Source organism: Bombyx mori, chromosome 28 (assembly GCF_030269925.1).
Source record: "Bombyx mori chromosome 28, ASM3026992v2".
NCBI classification, from domain to species: domain Eukaryota; kingdom Metazoa; phylum Arthropoda; class Insecta; order Lepidoptera; family Bombycidae; genus Bombyx; species Bombyx mori.
Genome location: NC_085134.1, coordinates 1,092,902 through 1,112,099, shown reverse-complemented (window position 1 = coordinate 1,112,099; position 19,198 = coordinate 1,092,902). Strand labels below are relative to the sequence as shown.

The following is a 19,198-nucleotide window of genomic DNA, read 5'->3' as shown; positions in this document are numbered from 1 at the left end:
ATGGTTACTCCCATCATCCTGGCCCTCTTGCGGTAGACCACACACCGCCGATCGATGGCGGCGTGGTCCTTCCCGCAATTTGCACAGGATAATGGGCCATCCCTTGGCCTCGGGCAGTCCGCCACAATGTGCTCGCCGGCACATCGAACGCAGCGGACCGCACGGTGACAATTGGTGGACGCGTGACCGAAGGCCTGGCAGCGGTGACACTGCGCAGGTCCTCGGTTTGGACGCCATCCCTCAACCGTCACCCCCGGCAAGTACATCAGTTCATTCACTGAATACAGCCGGGCGAGGTCACCCTTGGAGAGGTGGTCCAAGGCCACGAAGAAAACGCAGCCCTGTCTCCCTCTCTTGGCCCGGATACACCGGGCATATCGAGCAGGAAAGCCCAGCTCCTTGAGGGCGTTCGTAACTTCCGCCGCATCGGTGTCGGCAGGGAGACCCCGGACGGCCACCTTCGAGGGTATTTCCTCCGACAACGCATAACAGAACCACTTAATGGTTTTGTCTGCGGCGGAGGCCCTCGAAAGATAGTCCTGGATCACCCTGTACTCCTCCGCCGATGACGGCAGGAAGCGGAAACCGGCGCCGTGGGGTCTGGCAGAAGGAGCCCTACCGAGGCGCTCCCTAATGGCTGCCATATGGCGAGACCAGTTCGGGAGAGCTTCCACCATGATAGGTGGATGCCGGCGGAGCTCCTCCTGGACCCGACCCCTCGGCCTCGGGGGAGGAGGGACTTGGGTTTGGGTGGGTCTGGGGCGAGTACCCACTGGGGGTTGGGATGCGGCTATGGTCGCATAAGATGTTGAGGGAGTGGGTTGGTACGGGTTAGGGACCTGTTGGGCTTTAGTGGACTCGAGATCCATATACCTGGTTGAATCCAGGTTGCCCGCCGTGCCGCTTAGGGCGGGGGCACCTCGAGTTGGATCCACTGGGATAGGGGATATAGTCGGGGAAGGGGATCGAGGAGGGGATCTGAGTTGGCGTGGGGCTACCCCTGTCCTGGTGGGGGCCCTCGGTTTGGGGATGGGTTTAGCTACTGGGATGGGACTCCCAGTGGGGGATGAAGACCTTGATGAAGAAGGAGAAACAGAGTTGGAGTTGGAGTTGGAAGAGGACGGGGCGGAAGACGTGGCCTCGCTATCCTCTCCCTCCGATTTGGAGGAGGGACCTATTCTTGGTCGTTTATCTTGGTCCGATGAGCCTCGGTCTGACTCGGACCTGGCCTTCTTCCGCGGCCGAGAGGGCCCCGAGGGATCGGTCAACGAGGGAAGGGCACCTTCCCTCGGTTCGATCCTCGGAGAACCCCCGGCCGAGGCCGAAGGCCCGGGCCGATTGTCAGTTCCGAACCCCATCGGGACTGTACGAATCATTGGTTCAGGTCTATGGGTCCGTAATTCGGCCATAGCCTGGCGTCCCTTACGAGACGGGCCGGGAGTGCTGATTATGGGGGGTGAGTGATCCCCAGACATGATTTGGTAATCCTGAAGATCACGCGGACATTGGTGCCCTCACTAGGAAGGCTATGTATACACTATGGGCGACCAGTCAGCCGACCCTTCGTTTCGAAGAATAAGAATGTAGTGTAGGTCAGTTTGACTGTGAAGGGGAGACTAGTGACGCTTGTCAGTAGCAGTCCCAAGTATAAATATAATTGATTTAAATTGTAGGAGAAGAAACAAATAATAAAGTAAGGAAAATAATAATTAATAGTTGAGTCTATCAATACTAATCAAAACTAATAACTAAGTCAAACTAACTTCAATTAAGCAAAATAAACAAACAATAAATACTATCCTTAATTACCACTATTAACTACCACGATAACGTGATTGGGGTCACCCGTCGCATGTGGCATTCTAATATAAACTAAGTACTATCAATTCGAAGAGAATTCTACCAATGTAATTTAAAACTACTGCTAATTATTATCAATTAATTTTAAAGTTGTTAATTTGAGAAAGAAAATTTACATATGTAGTTCTAAGTGACTACAGAACAATAAAATAATTATATTATCCAACTAAAAACGGTGGGTTCTGGACACCAATACCACGGGCCAGGTCCACAAGGCCGGGACCCCCGGGTTAGAAGATCTCAAAACCAGGTTTGAGATCAGGGAACCCCGGGATCAACGACCGAGCGGGCCACGACCGAGACACTAGCACCTTCCTCCTCCCGGCTAGCTCCGGTACCACACAAATAAAAATAAAAATAATAATAAAAATAAAAATAACTAAAGATAAAATAATACTATGAAATTTACAAGTTATTAGCTGCAATACAACTTATACGACGGGATCGCACAACCACAATCGTCAGTACTATTATAAAAAATGACAAAACAATGGGGACGGCTTATGATCGGTGATCGGTATGCCAATAATAATGTAATCTAGGTTTAAAAATTAAATTACGAATTCGAAAAAAAAAAAATATTACACCAAAAGAGGGTAGATATGAAAAAATTTTAAACTCGCTATATACTTAAGATAATTCAATATGTGAACAATTTAACTACTTTCTACCTAATAATTATAAAGAAACTAATAATGTAAAGTAATGCAATGAAATCGAATAGACATAGGAAATAATCAATTGTACAATTAATAATGAAATAATGAAATAACTAGAAAAAACTTAAACATACGACCTACCTGTAAGGCTCCGACGCCGCAGACCTGTGGAGGATTGGCCTTCGGGTGTTGGTAACAGCCCCTCCTAACCCCGAGGGGTAGGGGAGGACTGGGAACAGACACGGGCGGCCAGACTCAATGGCGCTCACGTACACCAGTTTTATTAAAAAATAAAATGGTTACGCAGCTTTCACAGGCTGATCGACACCTACCCGCTATTAACCAATGTTAAGAATAGAATAGTGTCAATCAACTCACCTGTTCCCGGGTCCCTCGTTTGTGCTGCTCGGAACGTTACCGCGCCGAAACAGCTGACGCCAGATGAAACACACTCGCGTAGGATCACTTCTGCACAGCACACGACACACAAGGATATCCTGGACGCACTGGTGTCCCGGGGGCTCCACGGCCGAAATAGACAGAGTGGTGATACCTACCCGTGCGGACTCACAAGACGCACCTACCACCAGCGAACTACAATCTCGTACGTAATGTTTTTTTTTTTTTTGGTCAGTAGGAAATCGCCGAACATCCGCCTTCCACTGGGGATGGAGGGCGGGGCATGTCAGAGTCGAACTGACTAAAACCTCCTGTCGTTCAACAACCAACGTTCAAACCTCGCATGAGACAGAACTTATGAAAAGGCAAAGGGGGGAAAGTGAAGCGTTTAGTGCGGAGCACATCTCTCCCATCACCCTCCCCCTCGGGACGCCGGACCAGCTGTCGTCGGCGCCACGACCACCAGCCCTCTCGGTCGGCAGGCTATCCGAAGCCCGCCTTAATGGCGCCGGTTAGAGTGAGCTGTACGTAATGTTAATACGTGTTTTTTACTGGTGGTAGGACCTCTTGTGAGTCCGCACGGGTAGGTACCACCGCCCCGCCTATTTCTGTCGTGAAGCAGTAATGCGTTTCGGTTTGAAGGGTGGGGCAGCCGTTGTAACTATACTGAGATCTTAGAACTTATATCTCAAGGTGTGTGGCGCATTTACGTTGTAGATGTCTATGGGTTCCAGTAACCACTTAACACCAGGTGGGCTGTGAGCTCGTCCACACATCTAGGCAATAAAAATAAATAAATTAATAATAATAAAAATAATACAAAAGAGAACCATTGAAACGTTACATCATCAAAGATTATCTCTAAGGGCATAAGCGTCGGTGTTGGTCACAACAAACATGTTTTGATGTTTTGTTTACGTTTGAATAAGCGTTAATGTATACAAATGGCTCGCTATTTTTAATGCACAGTAGAAATAGACCGTATGTATTTTTTTATTTTTTTTATTGCTTAGATGGGTGGACGAGCTCACAGCCCACCTGGTGTTAAGTGGTTACTGGAGCCCATAGACATCCACAACTTAAATGCACTACCCACCTTGAGATATAAGTTCAAAGTTCTCAAGTATAGTTACAAGGGCTGCCCCACTCTTCAAACCGAAACGCATTACTGCTTCACGGCAGAAATAGGCAGGGTGGTGTTACCCACCCGCGTGGACTCACAAGAGGTCCTACCACCAGTAGAATCGTAGACCTTGCCTTTTGTATTTTAGACTGCTGAATGAGCTAGTTTAGCTGTCCAATTGTTTGTAAGCGGTGTCCCTGGTTCTTAACAGCGTGCATGTGGCTACCCACTGTGAGATATTAGGCCAATGTCTCAATTCTAAAAAGTAACAAAAAGATAACATAGGGAATTGTTTATAAGGCCCATAGTTCTTGTCTAAAATAGTTGTAAGATTTATTTATTTATTTATTTATTTAATAAGTTGCACCAACAAAGTGATCATCAATACAAAACATTGACAAATTGACAAAAGTTCATGGCAGATGTCACCTCAATTATAGGTGTAATCGACAGTGCATTAACATCAAAAATAAAAATAAAATATACAGCTAAGATTTGAATACATTTCATTCATTGCTTAAGATTAATTTAATTGGGAGATGATCCGCGACAGATTTTTCCTGTAAGTAGTGAGACAATTAGAAAAAACATCTATTTCACTTAAAATAAGTTCAGCGCAATCGGACAACTCCGAAGGAACATTGACGGAGACCGCGCTACCGTGGACATTATTGTAGTCCCAAAGGATTCTGTTTAAGATTCTCTTATAAGCTTATCAATTAGAAATAGTATTCAAATTGTTTCCCTGGCACCAGAGATATCAATGAGAATCGTTTAAAATCTAAAGCTTAATAATATAAATTCGTGTATTTCTTCCATATTCGTCACCACACGGGAAAGGTAAATTAGCTATAAAAACTCGACAACATCAAATCATCCTGTTCTATCAAAAAAAAAACCCGGGATAAATTGATAATATTTCGGAAGTCGGTTAAAAATAGGGTTATTTCTGACTCTAATACGAACGAAACCTCGGGATAAAACTATTATAAAATTACTAATACATTTTTAAAGTCCAAATTGAACGAAGTTAATTTAATTATAAAAAAGTTTATATACATGAGTGAACCATTTAATTTTACTGTAAGTGTTAGGAGTGGGTAATATCGGTTTTGCCACGTATCGAATCGTATCTATATATCGAGGATCAATATCGGATATTGAATCTATATATTTTCTGAATCTATATATTGATGGATGCTAGTAGATTTTCTCGATTCATGATATTTGAGATTTGAAACGATACGCTGATATAATACCGTAGTAGATATAGATTTAAGTCAACGTTATACGGTTGGTTTTCTGATATCAATTTATAATATGATCATAAAGTAATAAAAAGAACATGAAAATACAAATATCAAAAAAAACTTTCCTTCATGCTTTTACCAGGCTTAGGACTGGCTACATTATTTTCAGTTTTTAGTATTTTGTGTCTTAATTTAAAATTACAAAATATACCAAAAGAGTGTAGATTTCAAAAGTTTAATACAAACACAAGAAATAAACTCAATTATTTGGATTCAACTAAAAATAGAAAAATGTGTACTTTAAAAATCAAACACAAAAAACTTTTAAGTATTTATAAACACTTGTCCAAAAATTCTAGTTCAAGGTCAAAGCGCGTGAAATTAAATTCAACGATGCAAATAGGCTATACTGCATTCAAGTTAGGGTCGAAAGTTGAAACTTCTTTCCTTAATTGTATCCTGCTGATACGCTAAGAATAATCTACAGACATATTGACTTAAATATAAGGTTTACAATTGTATGGATAATGCCTGTTTCTGTTTCATTCATCACATGATATCCCTATCGTGCGCTCACTCACTCTGGCCGATTCGATACGAACCAAACGAATATTGCTGATATTAACGAATCGGTACGATATGCCGATGCGCATCACATCGAGCAATATCGTGTATCGGCTGATATCGAAATATAGATTTCGATTTACGAATCGGTCCGATATGGCGATGCGCATCACATCGAGCAATATCGTGTATCGGCTGATATCGATATATAGATTTCGTGCGGGGCGATATCGGATTCAACGATATTGCTGCGATATATAGATATTGAATCTATATACGATTTATATCACCCACTCCTAGTAAGTGTAAGATTGGCCTGCTCTTTTATTGAGAGCTCACGACTGGTGACTCTTTCTATACGATAGTAATGTGATAGGCGTATTTTTGGAAGAAACAAAACAAGATTCCTAAGATAAAAATGTGTGCAACTCGAAAAAGCATCCAATTCAAGGTATGTACACAACGCCTTTCTTCTCTTGAATTTCGAAGAATATTGATTGTTATAATTTGATTGCTACTTGATTTTTTTTCACGTTAAACCAAAAACTACTCTACCCGCTCAGTTTTAAAGTTGTTCACAGTAAAACAGCTGACACAGATAATAGTAATTACATTGACAAGGCGCTCGTAAATTGAGTGACGATATATGATTGATAGGAATTTTATATTCCACTTACAATAGAACATTTATTGTCTCTGCTAGTCTACTTTACGTCGTGGTAGGAAAAATGCGGTTAGGGAATTCGGGTCATTAACATTCTTTTGTTTATAAGCCATCTTGCATTTCATTTTAAATGGTTTTCTCAAAGAACAATCTAAATGTCTTAAAATTGGTTCAGTTAGCGGTAGACATGGCAATTTGAGAAGGCGGCACGACATGAAAACCCTCTTGTCGTGGCCGCTGGAAACTACATACCCGATCCTGTAGACCGAATGGTAAACAGTCGACGTCGCCCAAAGCACGTCATTATGGATCCTCCCGATCCACTAACGGTGCTTCTAGGTACCTCAAGCACCGGTCACCGTTCTCGTCGAACCCGTCGCTTGCGACGAAGGGCTCGACAAGCGAATTAACCCATAGACACAGCCCACTGAGTTTTTCGCCGGATCATCTCAGTGGGTCGCGTTTCCGATCCGGTGGTACATGCTGCGAAGCACTGCTCTTGCTAGGGTCAGTGTTAGCATCACTCCGGTTTGAGCCCCGTGAGCGTTTAGGAAATAGCCTCTCAAGGCTATCAGCTTAGGTAGGAAAAAAAAAGGTAGACATCGGTCGTAATCTATACCTATTTCAGTTTTCCTTCTATATTTTTTCTGAAACAATCAGTCAAGTTTGTATAATTTCTTTATTGTTTTTATTCGATGACTCATGTCAGAATTAAGTAAAAATCTGGCAAACTGAATTTGAATTTACTCATGCATTCGAGTTACGAATAAAGAAACCCGCCAAAGTGTTCCCTAATTAACAAAACTTTAGGGAAATAATTCTCAACCATTTTGTCGCCATATTTTTAAATTGTTTTATCAGATTGTTTTACAAAGGGCTTAGTTAACAATTTTAGGTTAAACAAACTTAAAATATAACTTTTGCTTTGTGTGCAGTAAAATTTTGAAATCATTAAAAAATTATTTAAAATCACTTTTAGGGGGTTTTCGTATACCAACCAATACAAGATAAGAGTCACGAAACTTGACCACAAACACATGGAACATTTAAATTGCCCTAGAGTTATTTTTAGGATCGAATTGTTGATATGTTTAAGTCTTATCTTTATCAATCATTGTGACGTATTAAGTGTGACAATCACCAATATTGATCACGGGTTGAACACGTTAGTATCACGATGTGAATCCGTGATGGCCGATTAGTTTTTTTAAATTAATTACAGGAAAGGTAACTTAAGGTTTTAATTTAAGTCACGTTAGGATGTTCTATCTACCTAACCCATGCATCAGCCCACTGAGTTTCTCGCCGGATCTTCTCAGCGGGTCGCGATTCCGATTCGGTAGTAGATTCGTTCGCGAAGCAGCTACTCTTGAGTTGTTAGAACTTCTTCGGAGGCAGCTGTTAGCAAATCCCAACCCTCCTGGCTGAGCCTTGCTCGCCCACCTGTCCTGGTGAAACTGGAAAGGCCACTGGGCCACCAGTAATACATCAATCATAAAAAAAAACTACCAGAATCCCGTACCTTACGTGTTTTGACAAATCGAATGTCATTCTCCGGTTCTCGTTTTTTTTTATTGCTTTTATTGGTGGGCGATCTCACAGCCCACCTGGTGTTAAATCTTTTTCTTCCTACCTATTCTAGTAGCCTCGAGGGGTCATAATGGATTCACCGAACAAGTAGGTGAGCCTCTCGGGGCGTCAACCTGAGGACGTAGAAAAAGCAGTGCTTCGCAGAATCTACCAACGGATCGGAAACGCGACCCACTGAGAAGATCCGGCGAGAAACTCAGTGGGCTGAGTCTATCGGTTAGTTTACTCGCCGAACCCTTCCTCGCAAGCGACGCACAGTGTATTATTATCGAGATCTAGCAGAACTTAATTAAAAATAATACTCCTCTAAATATTCTTAAAACTCCCTTTATTACACAGGTGAATAACTAAATAACCGATATTGAAAAAAAAATATAAGTGTGTAACACCATACAACACAAGGGAAGTCTCGAAACATAGGTTATGCGTACTAGCACGAGTGTATTGTTTAGTTTTGCTTTATTGCAGAATGCGAACAGGTCTGTTCTTGTCGTTTAAAGTGCTATAATTGGTCATTTTTATCGTTTGTTATATCATCGAGGATACGTTAAGGTAAGTTTGAACCTTATAATATTGAAATGTTATTAATTAATAACGTTTTTGCTGTAGTCCTTGAAAAAAATTTTCTTTTTTTATTAGTGTTGACTTTTAAAAATGTATGCAAGTGTATACACCGGGAAATCACTGTTATAGCATTCTACGGTTAATGTTCTTTGAAATTTAGTTGGAATCCCTTGCTCCTATTTGTCCCGCTCATACATTTTTTTTTGTTTTCAGCGCAATGAAAAGGCGACATATTTTTAATATATGGTTTCCAAGTAATAAAAAAAAGGTCAAAATAACCTTATAATTGAAAAAATACTACAATATTATGACATAGAGGACTGTAGAAACCCTCCACGATCACTTCAAATGTTAATAAGTAGTTTTACAGCAAAAATACAATCTAAATGGGAGAAATGCAAGCGAAAATAACAGGGATCAATCTGGATTTAGTCAAACATTTCTGTTATTTTGGAGGCACAAGACATATGCCGAAGAGACAAGAAAACTTTATTTAGTACATTGTTCCTGGTACTACATGCCTTCTAGTAGGTATACACAAAATCCTCTCACACTCAATAGAAGTAATTGAAACATGCGTTTTACCTTTGGACCAATTAGCAGAAGAAGCTCAAGAAGCGAACAATAAGGAATATAGGAGGAATCGCGAGTATTTCAGCAGGAAAACAAGCAGAATTAACACCAATCGAGACGTACTTAACCGATTTCTGATAGGTTCAGATCCACTTCTATCTTAAAAATCAACAGTGCAAAATAGAACATGGGAGAAGAAACTTACTCGACGGAGGAAGATGGGTAGAAGGTTATGCGAATTTTTTTTAGTCTTTTGAATATATTTAGGGGTGTAAAATATATTTCTTGTGTATTTAGAACAAAGTTGCAGTATTAAAAATAATATTTTTAAAGAAAATAAAGATTAAATGATTTTTATTAATAATTAATGTTATTTATTTATTTAGAAATACGAAATAACATCTAATATTAACATTTTATGACACGTAAAATTAAAAAAAGATAAATTCACGCAAGATTGAATTAAGTTCTGCTAGATCTCGATAATAATACAGTGTGCGACGGCTTCGACGAGAACGGTGACCAGTGCAACGGTTCTCTGTATTACGCTACGATGCATATCGCACATACGGTGCGATGGCGTCACTTATGCAAATTATGTAATTTTTCATGAGAAACGTTGGAAAATTCAACATCTTATTATATATTGAAGTCGTCGTGGCCTAAAGGATAAGACGTCCGGTGCATTCGTATCGAGCGATGCACCGGTGTTCGAATCTCGCTAGCGGGTACCAATTTTTCTAATGAAATACGTACCCAACAAATGTTCACGGTTGACTTCCACGGAGAAGGAATAACATCGTGCATTAAAAATCAAACCCGCAAAATTATAATTTGCGTAATTACTGGTGGTAGGACCTCTTGTGAGTCCGCACGGGTAGGTACCACCGCCCCGCCTATTTCTGCCGTGAAGCAGTAATGCGTTTCGGTTTGAAGGGTGGGGCAGCCGTTGTGACTATACTGAGACCTTAGAACTATATCTCAAGATGTGTGGCGCATTTACGTTGTAGATGTCTATGGGCTCCAGTAACCACTTAACACCAGGTGGGCTGTGAGCTCGTCCACACATCTAAGCAATAAAAAATCTTTTAGAGTTCTGCTAGACTATACAAATAAAATAATATTTAAATTACAACTTTAAACTTCATCAGTAAAAGCAAACATATCGCTCGTCTCACGTAATAACTATTAAAAATAAATATATTTTCTCACTTTAATGTCATACTATTTTTTTTTTTTTTTTTTTTTTTTTTTTTTTTTTTTTTTTTTTTTTTTTTTTTTTTTTTTTTTTTTTTTTTTTTTTGTTTTTTTTTTTTTTTTTTTTTTTTTTTTTTTTTTTTTTTTTTTTTTTTTTTTTTTTTATGCAGACGAGCATACGGCCCACCTGATGGTAAGTGGTCACCGTCGCTCATGGACTTCAGCAATGCCGGGGGCAGAGCTAAGCCGCTGCCTACCGCTTCATATTTTCACAATCCAAGTTTGAAGAAGGACATGTGATAGCGCTCGGGAAACACCGTGGAGGGGTGCTCATTCCATAGCCGGATGGCACGTAGCAAAAAAGATCTCTGGAAACAAGCATATGTTTAAATAAAAGGAGAATCCGAACCCTAATAATGTTAACTAAAATTGCTAAAGTGACTTTATAGCATCGTATGTGCGATATGTAGGTTATAGGTTTAATAGGATAGGATAGTTCACGGCTCCTTTTGACTGGTGGAACGTATACTTTGAGACACGAGGCTTCAATGGTATTGTACAGTGGGTGCCTCTTCAAGTCGGACGGAAGTCGTGATTGCCTCGATACAGAAATTATGTTTTTAGAAACATTTAATACCAGACTAGTGGTCGCCCGGTAGTCGAAATTCGACTATAACTATTAATTTAATTTATAAGTTTGAATATTATTATGTATATGGTTCTATTGTCAAAGACTATATTATACTTATATAATCACAGATTTCGCTAATGCTACACTATAGACAAAATATGTAAAGAAATCAATATTAATCTAGTCTCAACTTTACCACAGACTTTAGCAATGAACAAAATAGTTTACATACGTGTGTGTGTCAAATACATGTTAGTGTGTGTAATGTTTTCTTTATTGCTTTAATGTATTTTTTTGCATTATTTAAAAAAAAAAAAATAGCATTGTGCACTCCTTCTCTATATTCTCTATAAGTGTGGGAAATTTGATACTCTTCCGTCCGCGCGATTTTCGTAAAAAGGGATACAAAGTTTTTGCTTTACATATTAATATATAGATACTATGTGTACACATACAAATGCTAATACATACTACTATTACTAATAAGAGAGGCTTCTCTTTTTTTTATTGCCTTTGTAGGCAGACGAGCAAACGACCCACCTGATGGTGAGTGGTTACCGTCGCCCATAGACTTCAGTAATGCCAGGGACCTCGTTTGAAGAAGGACATATCATAGAGCTCGGGAAACGTAGCAAAAAAGACCTCTGGAAACACAAGCATATGAGTAAATAAATGGAGAATCCGAACCCAGTTTGTAAATATAAGAGTTCAAATAAAAAAAAAGAATTTTCATTTTAAAGGAATAGGCGGAAACAGTCAGCTACCAGTCGGGACTTTATTTTTAAAACATTCATTTTTAATATAATATTTTTATAGATAACATTAATAATATATAACATTTTTGAAATAATGGTGGTAGGACCTCTTGTGAGTCCGTACGCGTAGGTACCACCACCCTGCCTATTTCTGCCGTGAAGTAGTAATTCGTTTCGGTTTGAAGGGTCGGGCAGCCGTTGGAACTATACTGAGACCTTAGAACTTATATCTCAAGGTGGATGGCGCACCTTGTAGATGTCTATGGGCTCCAGTAACCACTTAACAACCAGGTGGGCTGTGAGCTTGTCCACCAATCTAAGCAATAAAAATAAATAAATAACAATACTGTTGTTACTTAATTTTGATATTACTAACGGGACCTAGGAAGAAGGAAGGGTCTAATAATCAAATTAAATCGAGGGATCAAAGGAAATGGTTTAACAAAATTTCGCTTAACCCGCGATATTTATATTTGTAAGTAAAGATGTGTTTTATTTGGTATTTCTATCAACAATTCGATGTTTTTAATTGATCATTATTAAGTTTACCCCATTCTAATAGTTTGAAGAAGTTTTTTTTTTGTTATGATGTTTTTATCCAAATTTTAAACTTTGAATGGATCTCTTGTAAAGATGCAATTAAAAAAAAACATAATTAAAAAAAAAAATATTGAACATATAATATGAAAGTACATACTTGTTGAACGTGTCAAAAAGAACAACCGCCGATTCCCAAAAACTAGCCTCCGTCCTGAGAAGAACTGGCAAGAAACTCAGCGGGCATGTTTTTTTTTTTTTAATATTAGTTTTTTTAAAATATTCATTTTCAGTATTATAACGTAACAATTATTGTAAGGGAACGTACCCATACTACGTGACCCGTTTAGGGGGAGGAGCGGAGTCTTTAAAATACTACGGTCAGTCACAGGAGCGGGGAAGGGGGTGGCTCAGGTTTTTGTCACGTAGTCGATTTTAGTGAGAGAAATCTCGTATTTTTTCGACCTATATTCGAATATAGCGCGCAGTGCTTAGCGCTTTGTAAACTCACACTACCTACATAATTCACTAGTAATTTAAGTGTGCACGCAGTCTTATGCAATAAAGACGAGTATGAACCAAATTTTTTTTTTCAATTTTTGCCTGTTAAATTATTAAAAATCATAATTATGAATTACTACGTGAAAACTAAAGGGGGAGGGGGGGGTCTTGGCATATACTTACGAGTGATCACCGAGGGGAGGGAGAGATCGAAAAAACTAAAAAATTAAGTCACGTAGTATGGGTACGTTCCCTAATATTGAAATGCCCGGAGCGAGCATCTCATTCCCATTTTGTGCAATCTTCTAGATAATCATTGACTTTATAGTAAGCTTTATTGCACAGATGCTCTTTAATAGTTTCCTTAAACCTATGTATATGTAGGTTCTGAACATTTTGTGGGATTTTGTTGTACAGGCGCACAGACAAACACCCGAATTGAGTCGTTTAATCAAAACAGCTTTTCACTCCACGAAATCTAATGCAAGATTCTTAGGTCGAATCTAAATTATTAAAATGACACTCAGGGACGTCTTAAATAAGGGTGGGGCCCTTGGGCACACAAGAATTTGAGGCCCTTTTGGAAAGTAAAAAAAGCGAATTATAATAACATTTTTTTACTGAGTATGACCATTTATTATAGGTAATCAAATACGGTATGATATAATAATATTAGTTATATTAGAATGCTGCTGGGTTTTTGGTTACGATTACGATAATGGTTTCTTTCGGGATTTCTGTTGAGCAAAATATTCCATTACATCTTTAAAGTCAATTTTTTGAAGGATACCTATCACTTTCTATGCCCATAATTGACAAATTACTCAGCCGTTCTTGTAACATTGTTGTTCGCAATTCATTTTTTATTCTCTTAAGCTGCGAAAATGACCGCTCTTGACTACAATTGGTAACCAAATTGTCGGTCCTTCGGGGCCCCCTGAGAATGGGGGCCCGTGTGCCCTTATGGTAAAGACGGTATTGATGACACTCTGATCTCATGCCTCGAGTTTAATGGAGGCAATGACAATGCCCAATGCAATCTTCGGCCTAATTTTCGCGATTCTTAAGTCCTTGAACTAACCTAGCAGCCGCATTTCGTCCGATAACAGTCAGACGTAGATACGAATGCTTTGATAACGAAAATTCTTTTTTGCATTCGGGCAACGTTGTTACATGTCAGTTTTAGCTTTTGGTTATGCTTAATCAAGCATCACGCTTCACAATATTGCCGGCATATGGAAAATACAATTTTAATAAATCATTAAAATAATTTTAACCCGGTCACGGATGACGCTTAATATGAGTAAAATCGTGGAGATTTCGTAAAGTAAATTTTAAATGAAAATCGATGTTACAAATGGGCGTTATAGCTGCAAAATTGGATGACTACGGCTATTTACATCAATGATTTTGGCTGCTAAAACTGGGATGTTAAATATTACAAAAAAATAGTATTCGGTTTTATTAGTTAGGTAGGCAGCGGCTTGGCTCTTCTCCTGGCATTGCTGAAGTCCATGGGCGACGGTAACCACTCACCATCGGGTGGGCCGTACGCTCGTCTGCCTACAAGGGCAATAAAAGCTAGTTAATAGTTAAATTAGTTTCGATTTTAAATCCACCCTTAGATCTTTTACATTTAAAATCGATTTAAAATCGTCACCAATCTCGGCACTGACCACATTAACTGCAACTTAACCCCGTTTATCGGATCACGCGTTGTTCACGCTCCGATCCTTTGGTTAATGACATTTACATTATTACGACAGCTTGATAATAAACGAAATCGTGTATTTATTATCTTTGAAAATTTAAATTGCATATTATTTATGAATTGACTACATCTAATGATAATGCAGTTAATTAAAGAAATTTATATCTATTTTTTTCAGTAGGTTTAATTTAATTAACTTCTAAATTATTGATAATAATTCGCGTTGCAGCAAACCTAATTATATGAACACGATTTTACCCAAATTAATTGGTTTGTGTTTATTTTATAAAATTTATATTTTCCGATGAATACCTATTTTAAAATTACCTGAGTTCCGTAGCGAATAAAATAAAAGTGAGCTTTTAATTTTAAATGATAATAATTTTAAGCAATTTATGTCAGCTCGTGATCCCAACGGTAGACTATTTATAACGTGTCCTTCAAAGATCATCCATATTTTGTTTTTCCTACTTAATCTGGTGACTGGTGGAGTTATAGATAAGCAAATCAAGCACTCAACAAAAATGTTTACGGGCGTCGGTCGCTAGATGTCTTCGCTTCCATTAGTTTCTCATTGTTTCCTGTAGATGACATAACATAAAACCTATCCTATATTTTATTTTTAAATGTGATGTAATGTAAACTTTCAGAAACCACAAATTGATAAAATTTAATCAATTTGTCTATAACAAAATATAAAGACTTGTATGATTTAATTAATTTTTTATTTTCTGTAGTTACATAATAATTAAATGCCTTAACTTTAACAAAAGGAAACGACTTGTCGTTGCCCAGTGTTGTGGCATCGATGCTCGGCGACGTTGAGTCGTGGAGGGCGATGCTCGACTCCTTCTGCGAGTGCACCATCTCGCAGAAGGAGGCGGCGGGGCGCGTGAGAGACGCACAGGCCCGCCGCCGTCGAGCGGGTGTCAGGGAGGCGGATCTCGCCTAAGCCCTGGCCTGGGAGTCATTCGTGACCCTGAATGAAGTACAGTCAAACCTGGATAAGCGAGAGTTCAAGGGAGCACAATCTCTCTCTCGCTTATATAGGTTTCTCACTAACCCGAGATTCTCGCTAATGCTCCCTCTGAATTTCGTTTCGCGATTTTCCGCATTCAAATGCATTCACTATTTTAAGTTTATCACTTAATGATAGTACTTTAATTTTCCGTGTTTACATGATGAAGAACAGAACTTTCCTTCGCAATTGATTAACGATAAACTGAGTAAGTCCGACAAACAGGACGGTACACAGGCACACGTGTCCATTCGAAAATAATGCGATAAAAGAATACGATAAAATAACAACCTTATTTAGTTCCATGAAATATAAATAGGTTCAATATTCATGAGAAAACAATACAAAAACAATGATAGGAAGTTCCACGAAAGTTAAGAATGAGTCAAAAAATAGCAGATGTTAAATTTGTAATTTGTTTTGCCATTTGTTCCTCCTAAATAATTAAAGCTCGGCTGTCGCTTATAGAGGTATAGATAGGTAGCAGTCTCACTTACGGATGTCCATGAGGAAATTTACATTAGCACGCACTGTTTTAAACTTACGCAATTACCTGACGATTAGTTAGAAAGGCTAAGTTTTTTTTTTATTGCTTAGATGGGTGGACGAGCTCACAGCCCACCTGGTGTTAAGTGGTTACTGGAGCCCATAGACATCTACTACGTAAACGCGCCACCCACCTCGAGATACAAGTTCCAAGGTCTCAGTATAGTTACAACGGCTACCCCCCCTTCGAACCGAAACGCATTACTGCTTCACGGCGGAAATAGGCGGGGTGGTGGTATGTACCCGTGCGGACTCCCAAGAGGTCCTACCACCAGTGATTACGCAAAAATGTATGTATTTTAGTATGTAACGGTATCTTTGAACATGTCTTTGGCCCCCTTCAAAACGTCGGATTAATTCGAAATTTGGTATACTTATTAAGGACCGACGACAATTCAAAATTAAAAAAAAAATTAAAAAATTGACCTTCAAGTAAAAAATGAACATTAAATAAAAGTTTAAAAAAACTAACAAAATACGCTTTTTATAGAAAATCCAATTTAAAATAAAAGAAAAATGATTTTTTAAAATGTAAACTGAGAGAGAGGGTCTGGCGAGAATCACAGTGGGTAGACATGTCAGTAGCTAAATAGCAGTCAAATCCAAACTAAAGTGACCGATACATTGTAATTTAATTATTCCAAACAGGACTTATTCAGGGTTAGATCAAAGCAGCCTCTCGCCAACGTTTGTCCCAATGTTTGTCGTTACATAAACCGACAAACATGGTATAAGTCACGTTGTCATTTCGATACATGTTTTTCTAAGTTTTTTTTCGCGGACTAGCGCTCTTTAAAGCTAAGTAACATTCTAGAAGATTCTAGTAGATTCTATTATTAGAAGCGCGTCAGAAGTGGGTAACATTTTTATTAATTTACTAGCTGACCCGGCAGACTTCGTAGTGCCTCAATCGATAACTAAAAGACCGACGGGGGACACATCAAAGGAAAAACAAAATTGTTATTTTTTATTTAATTCCGAGCATTTTGATATTTATCTACCTTTTAAACCTTCTTTGGACTTCCACAAATAATTCAAGACCAAAATTAGCCAAATCGGTTTAGCCGTTCTCGAGTTTTAGCGAGACTAACGAACAGCAAAACATTATTATATATAGAGATTATTGATGTATATTTATTAGCGGGACCCAAATAAGGGTTCAGCGGCCTCGAAAAACTAAATCTCTTCCAAAAAAGCACCGTCGTGGAAGGACGCGGGACCACACCATGTGTATTTTCCGAAGAGAGCTTCATGAAGACACTACCCTCAGCATTGAGGATTATCGATACAAGGAGGAGGATAATATAACTATATATACCTACTAGCTGCCCGGCTAACGTTGTTTTGCCATATAAATTATTTACAGGAAAGATAAATAACCTAGATACCGACTGTAGCGCCATTTGCCGGGCTGAATTGTGAGTTTAAGCCATCCAGGGTGCCATCCAATTGCATACAAAAAAATTATTCAAATCGGTCGAGCCGCTTAGGAGGAGTTCAGTGACAAACACACTCACAGAAGAAATATATATAGAGACTGGCTGACCCGGCAGACTTAGTAGTGCCTCAATCGATAAATAAAAGACCTCAACTTTTGTATAAAATAAACTTAAAACAAACAAAAGGAATCCGTCCGACGGGGGATACATCAAAGGGAAAACAAAATTATTTTTCATATTTATCTACCCTTTAAGCCTTCTCTGGACTTCCACAAATAATTAAAGACAAAAATTAGCCAAATCGGTCCAGCCGCTCTCGAGTTTTAGCGAGACTAACGAACAGCAATTCATTTTTATATATATAGATAAAGATCATAACGGCTACCAGAACCTATAGACATCGCATCGAGCACGAAACCTACCTTATGATATAAGTCTAAGTCTCGATTATATGGTAGCTCTTGCTTCGTGGCAGGAAGTCGGGGAGGAGGTGCCTACCCGTGCGGGCTCACAAAACGTTCTACCGTCGATAGAAGCAGCAGTATTATGTTCACGTTTGAATACCAAGAGAAGTTGTCGAATATGTTTATTGTAAAAAACTTTTTTTTATTTTTTTTTTATTGCTTAGATGGATGGACGAGCTCACAGCCCACCTGATGTTAAGTGGTTACTGGAGCCCATAGACATCTACAACGTAAATGCGCCACCCACCTCGAGATATAAGTTCTAAGGTCTCAGTATAGTTACAACGGCTGCCCCGCCCTTCGAACCGAAACGCATTACTGCTTCACGGCGGAAATAGGCGGGGTGGTGGTACCTACCCGTGCGGACTCCCAAGAGGTCCTACCACCAGTGAAAAACTGAAACAACAGAACGATAAGCCAATATTTAGATATACCACAAGGTTTTAAAAGCAGCTACTAATTTAAGATACATTTTAATGGTTGCACAAACACAGAAATAAGTAGAATGTATAGTTTTCCGTAAGCCTATATCATGCTCTAAAGAAAATTGCCAAGAGACTCACTGCAATAAAGAGAGATATGACACTGCTACGGACAAAAGGTGCAGAAGACTCGGAGGGGATGGAAAACTAAATTTCACGCAAGGTACAAGGTAGACAAGGTAAGATCGGCATAGAATGGTTCTAAAGGTTACATTAAAAAAAAAAATATGTCATAGAACAAAAACATTATCACGGAGAATTACCACTTCATTACGGATCCTCCCGATCCATTAATGGTGCTTTTAGGTAGCTCAAGCACCGGTCACCGTCCTCGCCGAACCCGTCGCTTGCGACGAAGGGCTCGACGAGTAAATTAACCCACAGACACAGCCCGCTGAGTTTCTCGCCGGATCTTCTCAGGGGATCGTGTTTCCGATCCGGTGGTAGATTCTGCGAAGCACTCCTCTTCCTAGAGATACTGTTAGCAACGACGTCAGGTATGACCCCTGTGAGCTCACCTACTTACTTGTCAAGACTACGCTGAAACGGTCTCTCAAGACCATCAGCTTAGGTAAGAAAAAAATTCTCCTACGTAAACTCTTCACTTTTATATTACGAGTAAGAGCGGATGAAAAACTAAATTTCACGCAAGGTATTACAAGTTAGACAAG

The 19,198-nt window shown here is 39.3% G+C and overlaps 2 long non-coding RNA genes across 2 annotated transcripts; one reads left to right on the top strand and one right to left on the bottom strand.

The window, feature by feature from the left end:
• The first annotated feature begins 8,357 nt into the window (after positions 1-8,357).
• LOC119630761 (uncharacterized) lies at positions 8,358-9,610 on the top strand. The gene is made up of 2 exons (XR_005246437.2): positions 8,358-8,661; positions 8,887-9,610. It is a non-coding gene; the product is annotated as an uncharacterized LOC119630761 (long non-coding RNA).
• Positions 9,611-10,458: 848 nt separating this feature from the next.
• LOC134201593 (uncharacterized) lies at positions 10,459-14,612 on the bottom strand. The gene is made up of 3 exons (XR_009976946.1): positions 14,544-14,612; positions 11,615-11,718; positions 10,459-10,811 (listed from the first exon to the last, which is right to left on the bottom strand). It is a non-coding gene; the product is annotated as an uncharacterized LOC134201593 (long non-coding RNA).
• Positions 14,613-19,198: the final 4,586 nt, after the last annotated feature.